This window comes from Dermacentor silvarum, chromosome 1 (genome assembly GCF_013339745.2).
Source record: "Dermacentor silvarum isolate Dsil-2018 chromosome 1, BIME_Dsil_1.4, whole genome shotgun sequence".
NCBI classification, from domain to species: domain Eukaryota; kingdom Metazoa; phylum Arthropoda; class Arachnida; order Ixodida; family Ixodidae; genus Dermacentor; species Dermacentor silvarum.
In genome coordinates, this window is record NC_051154.1 from 206,286,659 (window position 1) to 206,301,104 (window position 14,446).

Consider the following 14,446-nt stretch of genomic DNA (forward strand, 5'->3'; position numbering starts at 1 on the left):
GTAGCAAGACGTGCTGGGGCCAAGAGCTTGCTTTCGCACGAAGAACCTTACGGCATAAATTTTCGATCGCGTATTTAACACGTCGCGAGTCCAGTGATTGACGTATTGACCCTTTTCTCGGCGATCCCGTGGGCGCTGCCATGTTTGATCACGTGGTGACGCGTCCATTGCTTGCCTCAACTGCCTCCGTTGCCTCCTTGTTTACAATGGAAGTGAATGACGCCGGCGCGCCTTACAAAACCTCTGTTTTCGGAGATATCGTAGACGGTGACTAGGTGGACGACACGAAGCTTTGATCACAGCTTCAGAGAACATGTAAAAGCGATTTCAGAGCTGATTAAGCTATGTCCAAACGGCGCAAGCAGCGTATATGGTGCTTGTTCTAAAAGCGGGGTTAAATGTGTATTCCAAGCTATCCAAGCTTTCCGATTATGAATTCAGTCAGAATTAGTGTGTTTTGCTCTTTGTTCTTTATTCGGCAAATATTTTGAAGCAGTGGCTTGTCAGTTTCTGACTCAGTGAAGTTCCTCGGTGCGGCCACTATCTGATTATTTTCTGCCTAATCGCTCGCGGGTGTGCTCAGTTCCGATAGATTTGTTCTTGCTGCACACAAGGCTTGAAACGTAGCTGTTTTGTACATTGTAATACCTTGTAGCAAATATATATTACAGCTAGTAACTCGCTCACTCTTGTGGACCGTCACGAAACATTCAGCTTCGACCATTCGTGCTCCATAGGTGTAGTCCGTCATTTACTGTGCGTATACAGCGGATATATTCAAGTGAGCGCCCATTTACTTATACTTGATACGTCGGCGATAGAGTGGGCGTAAGTTTTCCTGCCATTTGGGTTAGATGCGTATTAATAACGTGCGCGAAGCTTACTATGACAGGAAGCGGCGCTACTCCCTTTAACATTGTTTACCGAGTGGTTCTCACTCTTGCCGACGTTCTGTTGCTGAAGCCCTTTCTTTGAAGGTTAGCAATGCAATGCTGGCGGAGGAGCAAATTTCTGTATCCTCGAGGAAAGCCGTACATCTCGAAGTGCCGGTAACACGTAACATAGCTGATAGCACAGAAGCAAGGTAGAAGCGGTAATGGTTTCGTATTCGTGCGCGGTCGCTGAGGAGATGTATGGCGCGCCGCCGTAAGCGCCATCTCGTTTCTATAAAACAAACTGCTCTGCGAAAAGGGTCAATAGTATGTGCAGTCCGGATTGGTTTGGGGTCAAAGCTTTCATGCTTATCCTGCAACTTAAACAAACCATTTTTACTCTGCTTGTTTCTCCGAGAAGAACGGTTAGTTGCTCCATTGGTTACTTTGTCCTACGCCATCGCTTTCATGGGAGGGCAAGTCACAGTCCAACCAGAAAATATATGGTGTCCCAGCTAACGCTAACCAAGGTGTTTGAAGAAAAATAAAGATTTAAAAAATACGGTGTAAGATACGATTTTAAGCCCTACGGTGTTCGGTCATCAGAGGTCTGACGACCGAACGTCGTAGGTCTTATGATGGTATCTTGCACCATGTTTTCTTTTATATTTTTTTTCTTTGGACCGCTTGGCTATAGCGTTAGCTGAGACACACGGTATATTTATATCCTGCTCGTTTGATGCATCTGAAATGCATGAGATAGTGGAAGGCCTAGATTGGCCTAGACTACTGGTCTTACATGCAGAGAAAGAAAGAGCGTTTACCCAACTGTCAAAACGCTGTGTGGCTTTACCTGAAATCACGTCCCCGCAAAGGCCATCGTCGACACGCTCGCAAAGTCAACTCACTTGATTCATAGCACTTGCAAGTGTTCGGCCATACCACAACGACATCATTACATTTAATGCCCCTTTGCATTTGAAAACACCGATACGGTGCCAGCTAGAAGGCCAGTCGAGGCAGCCCACCGCCACGTAAGTCATGGTCGATTTAACAAAGATCTTTGCGAGGACTTGGTTTACTGCAACGAAGCAGTGAATGAGCATGTTCTTGTCTTGTCTGACGGGTAATGCACTTACAACACTTACAGGCAACGCTGACGCCACGCGATAACAGACGCACTAGGCCAACGCCTCCTAGATAGCACAAGGCCCGTGCACTTCGATCCATGACGTCATGATACCTTGCTTGACTGCTATAGAATCTAATAGAATCTAATGGAGATGCTCCGGAGTAAGCCGCAGTGATTTTGACGTCACCACTTTCGTCATGCCGGGATTGACAGTGGAAATTTAGGTTCAAGTAGCATGACGTCACAAGGCAGAGTGCACATGCCTGCTATCTAGGAGGCGTTGACTAGGCACGGTGAACTATACATAGGTTGCACGGACGTCATCGCGGACGCCATATTGGGGTACCAGCAGGTCGAGAAGGGTCGTAAGCAAGGAACATGACAGCAACAAAAAGCGCGTCTTGCGTCGAACGTCAGAGCGATAACAATGATAAACCGGTGAAAAGCAATCGCCGTGAAAAAGCAAAACAGTTTGCGCGTGATAATACGTTGCACTGACGTCATCGTAGTCGCCATCTTTGGATACCAGCGCGGTGAGATATGGCTGCGTGACGTCAAATGAATACTATCTATACGATAAGTGCTTGCTTCTTTTTTTTACAACTTCGGTATAAATACGGTATCGGATAGATAAGAATTTCTACGTTGCTCTGCGCGCGCGTTCACATGCAATCTGCACCATTTGAAATCGCGAGGTTATACTGTACTTGGAACAGATGACCGAGATCATAATAAGTCACAGCCCGTGGGCACCATGAACCATCAAATAGCCGCATTATTAGCGATGTTGCAAGCATGCGCAGTGCGATTCTGCTAGCGGGTGATCAACCACGGACGCCTCAGCCTTCTGCGCTACAAGGTGTGGGAATTCCTATTACTGAAGGCAGGCTTGCAAACACGGACACAATATAGGCAGCCCCCGGAAAGTAAAGCTAATTTCGGTTTGAAGGAACATGCGTGCTCCTAGCGGTTGCCGGACATCCTAGGTTCTTTTTTTCTTATTTATCTTTTTGTGAATTTTAAATTGGGCGAAGCGCGGGAAGTGGTCACCATCGTGCGTCCGTCGTGCTTGCCTCCACTCGCCCTTGCCACTCGCTCAGCGATATCACAAGTGAGATCACGCTTGGTCGTCTGCTTCGATTGTCGTCCCAAGTGTGAAGATGGGAAAGATAAGACAGAGAAGCTTGATCACGCAGGAACCAGGGGCGCGATCTTGTACGCGTTCCAAAATGGAACGGAGGCGTTCCGTTCCATCGAACCGCACACGATTGGCCAATTTCAACCGCGACGTTCAAATTGACCAATCGTGTGCGGCTCGATGGAACGGAACGCCTCCGTTCCATTTTGGAACGCGTACAAGATCGCGCCCCAGGTCGACCTAAAGTCCCTATATAAGAAAAGTACCGCCATCCTTTGATAAACGCCGCTTTTCTCTCTCTCCTGTATCTCCGATTGGACGATGATAACGCGCGCTTTTCACTTCTTTATATTTTTTTTTCCGCCTCAGAGCCATGTTGAAAGTCCTCTGCGCAGCCGCAGTCGCCGGCGGCCGCGGCGGCGCGCGCCCGGCCTGAAAGCTTCAACGTGGACTTTCTAGGTGCGCCACCGTCGACTTGGCTTTCGCAAGCAAAAAGTAAAGAAAAAAGCAAGCGCTTTAGGAGAGGAGGCGATGGAGGAAAGAGTAGATGGCGGTACTTTTCTTATACAGGGACTTTAGGTCGACCAAGCATTACACGAAGATGGCTAAATCGGGGCATCACGTGTGTTGCGCGGCTTTGTGGTGTTCGAACACCGGGAATTCCAGTTCTGCGAAGTTTTTCAGGTTTCCTAATGACCACGGGTAAGCACAAGTATTTCACTCTATTTTCCGAGCAGCTATTCATTTTGCATGAGTAAACCAGTTCTGTGCAAGCCTGAGTGGACTGGCATACGAGCAGTGTCGCTCGACTCATTCGTCATGACGGCGGCCCATCTGTTGCCGGTGAAATACTAGTAATGAAGGGCTTGAGTGCGTGTTTTTGGGCTATACATTTTGTTCACTCTTTGTCGACATGCACAGCCAAGGTTAAAAAAAGAAAAGAAAGAAAGACGCAGCCTTGGTGGTTAACAATTTTCTCATTCGTTTGGATCTTCTGGAATCTATTTTCACTCATTATGTACAATTTTCCGTTGTGAATTAAAATTGCTTCTGTAGATTGTCACTTTCGCACTGCGTGAAGGTCAGTCTTTTTTCTATCACCGATGTGTGAATAAAAATAAAAGCGTTCAACTTTTACTGGCCGAGAAATCGGCTAGTTTTAGTTGATCCACTTCACAACACACGAACAACATTAACGATTGATGGTGCCAGGAAGTTATTTTCTTCATGCTACCCTCCACTATATCTGTGGACTAGTTGAAGTATAACCCTAAACGTAACTGCAAATTAGGACTTTCAAAGTGACTACTCTCACGAAATGACGAAATGTAGTATATTGATCGTGAATATTGGTAATTAACGACGGTTCGCTATATAAATATTCTTCATTATGATTTCTTGGCACTGGTGCGTACGAGTAATGTCCCAGTGGTTTAGAAAATGAATAGCAGCTAAACCTGGAAGGGAAGAAAGCGCTTCCTAATACACGACACACTTCAGCGGGTTGTGCTCCGCGATTTGGCCAATGTCACCGCACGGCCAGAGGACCCGCAAGAGAGCACGAACACAGTCCGCTTGCATGCGAAGTGGGAAATAAGGGCTACAGCGGCAACCCTCCTCCTCTCCGTTGCGCGCCCTCTCCCTCTACCTTCTGATCTCATAAGTGACGTCATGGAGGCGTTGTTTCGTTTGTGAATTATTTCCAGTAGGATATCCGGCTGTCGCCAGCTGTAGAAGCGGCGCTGCCGCCGCGTATCGGCTAAAATCCCTACATACGAAAAGTACCGCCATCTACTCTTTCCTCCGCCGCCTCCTCTCCTAAAGCGCTTGCTTTTTTCTTTACTTTTTGCTTGCGAAAGCCAAGTCGACGGTGGCGCACCTAGAAAGTCCACGTTGAAGCTTTCAGGCCGGGCGCGCGCCGCCGCCGCCGCCGGCGACTGCGGCTGCGCAGAGGACTTTCAGCATGGCTCTGAGGCAGAAAAAAAGAAAATATAAAGAAGTGAGAGAGAGAGAGAGAGAACTTTAATGAAAAGAATGGCTCAATGGCCTAAGCAGGGGTAAGGGTCAATGGCGGGGTTCACAAGGAAAAAAAACACACAAAAAAAAAACAAGAAAACACTACACATTCATAACCTGCCGGTCAAGCCGGCCTCGCGCACAAACTCCCATAAGGAGTTGATAGTTCGTCGGGCATCGGCCTGAGGGGGCGGCGTGGTCCATGCCTCCAGTGAGGTAATGCCGCGTCCCTTGTGCTTGTCTCTTACTGCCGCGAGACCGGGACAGTCCCACAATAGATGCCTGATTGTCGGTCGAGCACCGATGTCGCACGTACTGCACGTCACTGATGAAGACATCACTTTCGCCTCCGTCTCTTCCTTCTCCTCATTGTCCATACGTTGCCTCTGATGGCCTCGCGTCTTCTTTGAAGCGGCGTACGCGCGCCACTTAGCCAGAACGTCTTCGGTGAGTGCTGCGCCCGTCCTGGCCTTATGCACCAGGACTTGCGCGCCCCGAGGAAGCCCCTTGGGCAAAGGGTGGGCATTGTGCGGTACCTTCGCCTTCAGCTCCCGTTTGGCTTGGACTTTAAGTCGCTCGCGCTCCTCCTCCGGATCCAGACGCACAGGAGTGAGAGGGACTGGGCCCAGGGGAGATGAGCGGGAAAATAACAGCTCGCTCGCTGCACTGTGGGCCGCACCGTTGCCGATGCTGCCCGAGTGCCCCGGGACCCAGTCCACTCGCACACCCATGCCGTAATCCCGATGAAGGGATGCGCATGCGACCTTAATATCATGCGCCCACGTGCCTACTCTGGGCGTCGCCGTGAGTGCCTTTAGGGCATCTAAAGAGTCGGTGAATATCGTGAACTCTTTGCCCCTGTGGTCTTCCGTCATATTTCCCGCCTTTTCCTTCAGCTTCTCTAGTGCAAATAGGATGGCCTGCAGTTCAAGTGCCTTAATGGTCGGTTCTTGCTGGTGTTGGTGAATCCGGACGTTTTGCTGCTCACCACTAACGACTGCCAGCGCCGCTCTCGATGTAGTAGGATCCCAGGCCGCATCTGTGAAAATGGCATATTCTTTCAAGTCAGCCCGTTCTGCAAGTTTGGATCGATAAGCGCCGTGGTACTCTTTCGTCTGCCGGCGTGTGACAGGCTTCGTGACTCGAACCTGCACGTCATCCCACGGAGCAACAGCCGGAAGCACTTCCACCTTGTTTGGCAAGCGTTCTCCGTCTAACTCTAAGAGTTGCTGCCCAGAGCGTGTGTAACGTCGACGGCGGTCATGTCCCTCCTTGCGTTCTATAATAATGTCCCTGAGTGGAGGAAGTCCCGCGTACCGGTGCAGGTCTTCCACTCGCGCGTGGCGGGGAAGACCCGTGATCACTCGAAGACACTCCCGGTGCATTCTTTCGAGCTTGTTGTATTGTGCTTTGGTGAGGTCAAAGCATACCGCACCGTAACAAGCCCTCGACGTAAGCACTGCCGACGTCAAAGTCCGAGCGGTATCGGCGCCAGCTCCACCGCGCTTCTGCGATATGCGTTTCACCAAGTGCAGAAGTTTCTTCCACGTAGGTTCTAGTTCTTTGAGCCAGGTAGCCGCTCCGCCGTCCTCGTGAATTGGAATGCCGAGTATCTTGACGTGGTGTTGTGGAGCTCTCTCAAGCTTCTGGCCAGCTAGGTACAGCTCGACTCTTTCCTTTTCTTGTACCTTGCCACCGGGGAGGATGTACTTTGTTTTTTTCGGAGAGAGCTGCATGCCTGTTCCTTTCAAGTAATCCGTCAATGTGTCGAGTGCATGCTGCATTGTCTTGGTTGCTATTTCTGTTGTCTTTAGAGGGCCGCCAGGTTCCGTCCACAGTGTCACGTCGTCCGCATAAATGGTGAAATGGACGCCGTCAACCTGTCGTAGACGCACAGCCAGTCCTCGCATGACTAGATTAAACAGTGTAGGCGATAAAATTGCGCCCTGAGGAACACCTACCTTGTTCGTGAATGTCCTTGTACATGTGTTGTCACTACGGATCTCGAATGTCCGATGCTCCAGGAACGATTTCACAATGTTTACAATTCGTATTCCAGGGCGCGCTTCTTCGAGCGCCGAGATTACGGCTTCGTGTGTGACACTGTCGAATGCCTTCCGTAGGTCCGCGGCGACCAGGATGCCGGGAACCTTCTGCCTACCCCGCCGCTTCCTAGTGCAACGACGGAGCAAAAAGAGGCTGTCTTGAGTGCAAAGGCCTGGTCGGAATCCAGTCTGACTTGGGTCAAAGTATGGTTCGTTGTGACTTTCCTCGAGATGGTAGGTGAGCCGCGTGAGGACTAAGCGTTCGAGAAGCTTGCAAAGTGTTGATGTCAACGATATAGGCCGCAAATTGCTGACATCGTTTGCAGGTTTGCCTGGTTTTGGGATAGGGCTCACCACGGAGTGCTTCCACTCGGCGGGAATTTCACCTGATAACCAAACTTTGTTTATCTCTTCCTTTAACTGTTCTTTTCCTAGTTCACTGAGGTTCCGCAACAACTGCCAGGTAATACCATCCTTGCCCGGTGCACTCTTGGCGTTGACAGAATCAAGAGCCATGATCAGTTCTTGCATAGTGATAGCTGATTCGATATCTGCGTCCGACGTAGGAACCATGCGTTGGTAAATTTTAGCATCAGGTGGTAGTTCTGGCTGAGGGAAGAAATTGTGCGCCGCCTTCAGTTCGAACTCGGAGGGTGAACAGCCAGTAGCCAGCATTACATTCCTGACGGTATTGCACTTCTTTCTCTTTCCAGACATGCCCTTGAAAGTGGACCACAGCTTCCGAGTCCCAGTCCGTTCGTCAAACGAGGCGCAGTGGTCGCACCATCGTTCTCGGTCAAGTTCCTTAGCATAACGACGCGCCTGCGCTGTCTTGTTACGAACCCTGAGCAAGTCGACGTGTTGCTTCCCATTCTGGATGTATACCTGATGTAACATGGCTCGCGTGTCCCACAGATGGAGGAGATGCTTGTCAGGTGTTGGAAGGTGCTCGTTCACTTCAATATTTCTAGTGGCTTCCCGAGCTGCACTTGAAAGCTTCTCTAGGAACGGTGTGTTCTTGTCGCAGGCCTCAAAACAGGAACGGAACAAGTCCCAGTCTACGGCTGACGTCATTCTTTTCTTCTGTCCGGTGGCCTTCGCCTCGACTTCAATCCAGATTGGGTAGTGATCGCTGCCCATTGGGTCGGCGCCACACCTCCAGTCATTCACAAGTCCCGGTGTCGTCCAAGTCAAGTCAGGCGTGCTGTCACGCTGCCCCGAGTGGAGTGCGTGGCGAGTGGGGTAGTCCAGGTCGTTCGCCAAGGTAATTCCGGCTGCTTCAACTTCTTCAAGGAGTAAACATCCCCTTTCTGAATTTCTGTCATATCCCCAGCTTTGATGATGAGCATTGAAGTCTCCTCCAACCAATAGTAGATCCTTTGGGTAAATGTTTCGCAGTTCACGCAACCATGCGAAATTAGCTTTCTTCGCACCAACTTTCTTGTAGCAATTGGTTTCTGGGCGAAGGTAGGCGGACACAAGTAATGTTTGACGACCTCTCAAGTTACATCGCACCGCCACCACCTCTTGGATCTTGCTACAATACTTAGCTGTGTCGAGCTTTGCGTGCGGCACATCCCTGCGCACAAAGACAGCCGCCTGTGCTTCAACGTGCTCTTCTCTCTGTTGGTCGCACTTTTTCTTTCCAGTATGTGCGTGTAATATGCTGGGTTGAAAATACCCTTCGTAGCCCCGGATGCCAGGAGTGGTGCCCCTCGTTTCTTGCAACAGAAGCACCGCCGGCCTGCCCACATGTTCAAAAAGGGCATTGAGTTCGGCGGCGCACTGGTTAAGTGAGCGGCAATTCCACTGCAAGACATCCGGGGACTGTTTAGGCACTGCATTGCGGCCGCTGCTGTTTGGTGAGCTCGCCATGCTGAGACAAAATGGCCATCATTTGATCCTGCTGTGTCTGCAGGGTTTGCATAAACTGTTGCATCATATCCTGCTGTGCCTGTTGCATTTGATGCCATTGCTTTAAAACTTGTTGTGTCTGTAAAACTTGCGTCTGCGCCTGAGCTTGTTGTTGCATTACCTGGGCTCTCGTATCATTCAGAAATTGTGTGATCCACTCGGGAGCGTGGTATGCCTGCGGTACGACTTCCACTGAGCCTCCTGTTTCTTCTTTTGACGGCTCTTGGGATGGGTTCTTGAGCTTTCCCCCGTTCATTGGGTGCGGTCGTGTATTTTTAGGAGGTGGGGCAGAGCCTCTTCGTGGTGACAGAGATTGTCGTCTCTTCGCTTGGTCAATCAGCGTTCTCTCCTCTTTCCACTCTGCTAGGCGATGCTGGAGTACTAGCTTTTGCTCGTTTCGCTCCTTCAGTTGTTGGTGAAATCGTGTCCGAGCCGTGTCTATGGACCGCTGGATTTCCGACAGCTGCTTCTGGAGACGAGACAATGTATTCTCAAAGTCACGGGTGCTGACTTCAGTTTCCATGTCAATCTGCTCCAGGCTCCTTTGCGATCTCTTCTCCATACCGCGGACTGAAACGAGACGTTTTCTTCGAAGTCTTCTGAGCACCAGAGGTTATCGAAGCGTAGGACACCGGAGAAGGCTGTGATGTTGACAAATGAGCAGCGGAATCCGGGGGTTTGCTTGATGGTCTTGATTTCGAGCATGCCTTCTGTTGCTTACGGCTTCCACTCCTGCCTTTAGATAAGTCCTTTGATTGACTAGAAGACTTGACATTCTTGCCTGTTTGCATGGCACTACGGGACTGGTGTCCCTGTGCAGCCTTGGCGTGTTTGGCAAAAAGCTTTCGCTGTGGGCACGAAGCGTCTGTAGCCAGGTGACCGTCCTTCTCGCAGTTACGGCAGTATTTCTTGTCCGTCTGGGGGCATGACTCAGGGGGTTCCTCATGCTGGGAGCCACATCGAGGGCACACTGCATTCTCCGCAGGGCACACATCTTGCTTATGGCCCAACCCATGGCACCGGAAGCACACCACGGATCGCGGCTCGTAGGGGATGACATTCTTGAGAAAATCCCAGTATTTCACGTATCGAGGGGGGCGGGATGATGCGAATGTAATCAACACCGACCCGCTCTTTCCCATTGGGCGAGCCAGGAGTATCTGCACATTCTCACTGTCAAGTGCTTGAGCCAGCGTCTCCGATGTCTCATCAAGTGTGCAGCCGTATATAACACCACGTGACATGCCCTCGCTCGGGACCTGGTGCACAGACACTGGGAGAGGTGGCGCCGACGGAATTTCCAGGGTATTCAGCTTTAGCAAATTTGATGCTTGTCTTTCGTCGCACGTCTGGACTGTGAGGGTGTTCGATGCGTCGTTGAACCGCAGCAGTTGATGTTGAGCCAACCTCTTGTCGTGCGATAGTGCGCTAATGGCGTGTTTCACTTCACGGGCGTTAAGCGAAACGATACTGCGTCGTTCTCTAGGCCGTATGGCTAAAACGAAGCAGCCAAGTTCGGTTCGCTCGACAACCCTTGTAGGTCTAGTTGAATTCCCTTGTTCACGCTGGGCCGCTTTTCGTCTGGAGCGGGTTGTGGCGCGTTCCCATAATCCGTCCCCTTCAAAGCCTTCTTCAGGCTCATGGCTGGACCATTCGGCTTGGAGACTGGCTGCCTTGCGTATGTCAGCATCATCTTCGAGCTGCTCACTCTCCATTCTTCGTCTTTTAGTATCATGGATTTCTTCACGTGCATTTTGGCGCCTAGCTTCTTGCATGGCAGCTGCAGAAGTTGGGAGCGCGCGCTGCGTTCGAGCTTGCCTTTTAGATTCGTCAGTCACAGACACAGCTGCGGACGCTACATCCATCAGCTCCTCTCCGCCTGGTGTCGTGGAGGGAACGCATGACGTTGCCATAAAGAAGTGAAAAGCGCGCGCTATCATCGTCCACTCGGAGATACAGGAGAGAGAGAGAAGCGGCGTTTGTCAAAGGATGGCGGTACTTTTCTTATATAGGGACTTTAGTATCGGCTCAAGCCCGTATGATAGAGAAAGAAATTCAACAAGAGGGGACACTCGGCAAAAACTGGCAACAAGAAACACGTCACCATACGTCACGCTATACTTTTGACACGTACCGAACGTTAGCTGCCGCGAGCATCGAAAAAAAAAGAAAGGGAACTTAAGTTAACAGGCATTGATTTATTTTTTTTTAATTCTTTGCCGCGAAAACTAAAACGTTTTGCGTATAAATGAACTTAAGCTTTGCGACTTATTTTCCTTGCCTTACCTAGCCACAGGTCAATGACGCGCCAGATACATGCGTCATCCGCCAGACACTCCCCCGAAGTGAGGATGGCTGCGCGCGCGTTTGAGCGCTCGCGCGCGGCGACCCGTCTGTCTCCTTCTTTTTTAAATGTAACCTGGTTTATTGGGCTCTCGGCGTATTCTTGCGTTCCTTCTTCACTGGGACAAGACACCACTGTACTATTGGACTACGGCAAGGTAAGAAATCTTGTTTCACAGTCTACGACGCAATTAGGCTTACGGCACCGGGCCGAGACTTAAGACGCAGTTAGCGAAAAACAGCTCGGCCATCCTGGCGCAGTTAATTTGAGTTAATGAATCGTGCTGATACATGTTTCCGACGCTTCCTGTGGGACTATTGTAACTTATTTCGGTTTTTGAGCCACACTGGCCGCACAGGGCGCCGTGTCGCAGTTAGCAAGAACTCAGCCGTGGTGTAGTCTAGTGCATCTTGCTAGGAGAAGTTTGTGCCGCTTTCTCTGACGCCAGACATTACTGAAAAGTAATTTCGTTACTTTCTGGGGTACTTTTGAGGCACGCTGGCCGCACAGCGCGCTGTGACGCAGTTAGCGATAAGCAGCTCGGCCGTGGTGATAAAGTTAGTTTGGCGTGTAATGAATCTTAAAGGGACAAGTCTGTGACGTTTTTTGTGGCTCCGCAACAACATATACCTTCTTTCGGTACTCACGCCTGTTGAAAACGCGATGGGCGATTGCCAAGAGTGATAACATGGGGGTGTGCTGCTGGCGCCGGCAGAACGCGCGAACGACGAACATATCAGAAACTTGTAATTCAAAAGATATGTCTTCTAAAGGACTGAAAAAGGCATTGCACCCACGCATTTGTCTTGAGTGGCTGTTGCGTCCGTCTCTATGTATGTAGCGTACCGTCGCGTCGCCCGAGGCCAAGTTTTGGAAACGCGAAGTCGCTCGTGTATTTGTGCTGCCAAAGTGCAGGAAATAATGCCCGGAAATGGGGGAACGCTTGGAAATCAATGTTTTCATATATGTTTGGGATGAGTCGGGTATTTTCTACGCCATGTATGTAAAAGCGAATTGCTTTTGTTTGTAATGCCGCCCATTCACCGCTTCCGCACGTTTCGCCTCTACACGCAGTATTCCTATGTCTAAATACCAAAATGACTCATGCTTGTAAAATGCTGTTACGTGCTTGCAAATGTAACATGCTTGTAATTTACTTTTTTTTTCAGCTGGTGCCGTCCGGTGGAGCTTCATACAGGAACTACTGCCTTACCTGCTGGTGTCACAACGTTGGATGAACGCACAAAATGCGCGGAACGAGCTTTTATATAGAGCAAAATAAATATTTCCAAAAGGTCTTGCGTATACTTTGTGAAATTGCACGTGGCACAGATTCGATGGGACTTTACGAGATCGTTCGCAATCATTCTTACTAAATAATAAACCGATTCTGCACGAAGAGCAAAAAATAAAGGAGGGGGGGGGGGGGGGGGCGCAGCCGGCGTGCTAGCTTGCGTTCAAAATACGCGCGCCCGAAACCGGAAGTGATGTAAGTGATTGACACCGACCGCTTGGCACGCTGCAGTCAATTCGGCCGCTGGGCCCTGTGGGAGTGTCCCCTCTTGTTGAATTCCTTTCTCTATGTCCCTATATATAAAAAGTAGCGCCATTCTTATGGCGAATTCCATTGGGAGAACAGGAGCAGGGCGCCGCGCAGTGCGGAGTCGGGTGACGGCGCAGTGAGAGCAGGGACACTCGACCCGCCACTGGAATACGGCGTGCATTCGGAGAGCAGGTGGGAGGGTGATGTGTAAGGAGAAATGTACCATCTGACTAAAGCAATCGGCGTCCCACCATTTTCTGCAGGAGAGCGGCAAAACACGCGTAATCGTCTTGTAATCTGTCGGGCGTAACGCTGTCACCGTTTGCGGTCACGTACTATATACTTTTGCTCAGCGCCGACGCATCCCACAATGTTTCCGCCTGCGAAGATCATCTGAAACTGCAACTTGAATCTGAAGTTGAGCTCCAGCAGCTTTCGCTGCTGTCACCGTCGAGCGTCTCAAGCACTTCAACAAGACGACGACGCTTTGCTGCCGCTGTCCCCCGCGCATCCAACGAGAAGCAAGGCGGACTAGAAATGCCAGGATCTGTCGCTAAATCGCTGCGAAGCTCGCTCGTATTACCGACGTCAAAAACAGCGGCACCAAAACACCAACTACGCTTGGCTGCCGCCATTGCCGCCGCGCGCGCCGGCTGAAGCAAAATAAAAGGAAATGAGGAGATATGACGGTTTAAGTCACGTGACTTCCTCCGTACTCCGCTTTTCAGGAGAGAGCAGTCCGGTTTTAGTCCGGACTGCTCCCGGCTGCTCTCGGCGCAGCGAAACTGCTCCTATTCGACCACTGGATGACGGCTCTCCCCCTCCTGTTCGAACACTGAAACACGTCGCCTCTGGAACGAGCACTTTCAGCGTGCTTTTGAGTGCTCCTGTTCTCCCAGTGGAATTCGCCATTACATTTTGCCGCCACTGCGCTCACCCTGACGTTTTCTCCTCGCCGCCTCCTGACGCCCCAGCCACCTCCGGTCCCCCACTGGCCAATCCGTGTCACGTGGAAGCACGCGTCGCGCTTTTGTACATTTTTTTCTTTCCAGCGCGCTCCGACCGCCATTCTCGCGCAAACACTTGGTATTTGCGCCGTCTCGCATCGTCGCGTTGCTACTTCCAAAACGGCATTAATAGGGCCAGTTACTGACTGACGAAGGAAAATCGCGCATCAATAACTGCTCCGCAGGGCGCGATCGAAGTTTTCCGCGGATTTCCTCTGGTAGCGCGTTAGCTGTCGTCTGCCACGGCAGGCCCGACGTAAACGCCGCCACTGGCGATATCGCGCCTCGATCGCGCTGGCCGCGCCGAGAGCGACAGCGTAACGGAGGAGGAGGGAAGTGGTTGGCGCTACTTTTTATATATAGGGGTTTTAGTATCGGCATGAGACCGAGCGTCCCATGGGAGGTATAGGGAGTTTCCGGCCCCTGAGATACAAC

General features: G+C 50.8%; 1 long non-coding RNA gene across 1 annotated transcript; it reads left to right on the forward strand.

The window, feature by feature from the left end:
- The first annotated feature begins 11,462 nt into the window (after positions 1–11,462).
- LOC125942725 (uncharacterized) lies at positions 11,463–12,754 on the forward strand. The gene is made up of 2 exons (XR_007465321.1): positions 11,463–11,618; positions 12,631–12,754. It is a non-coding gene; the product is annotated as an uncharacterized LOC125942725 (long non-coding RNA).
- The last annotated feature ends 1,692 nt before the right edge of the window (positions 12,755–14,446 follow it).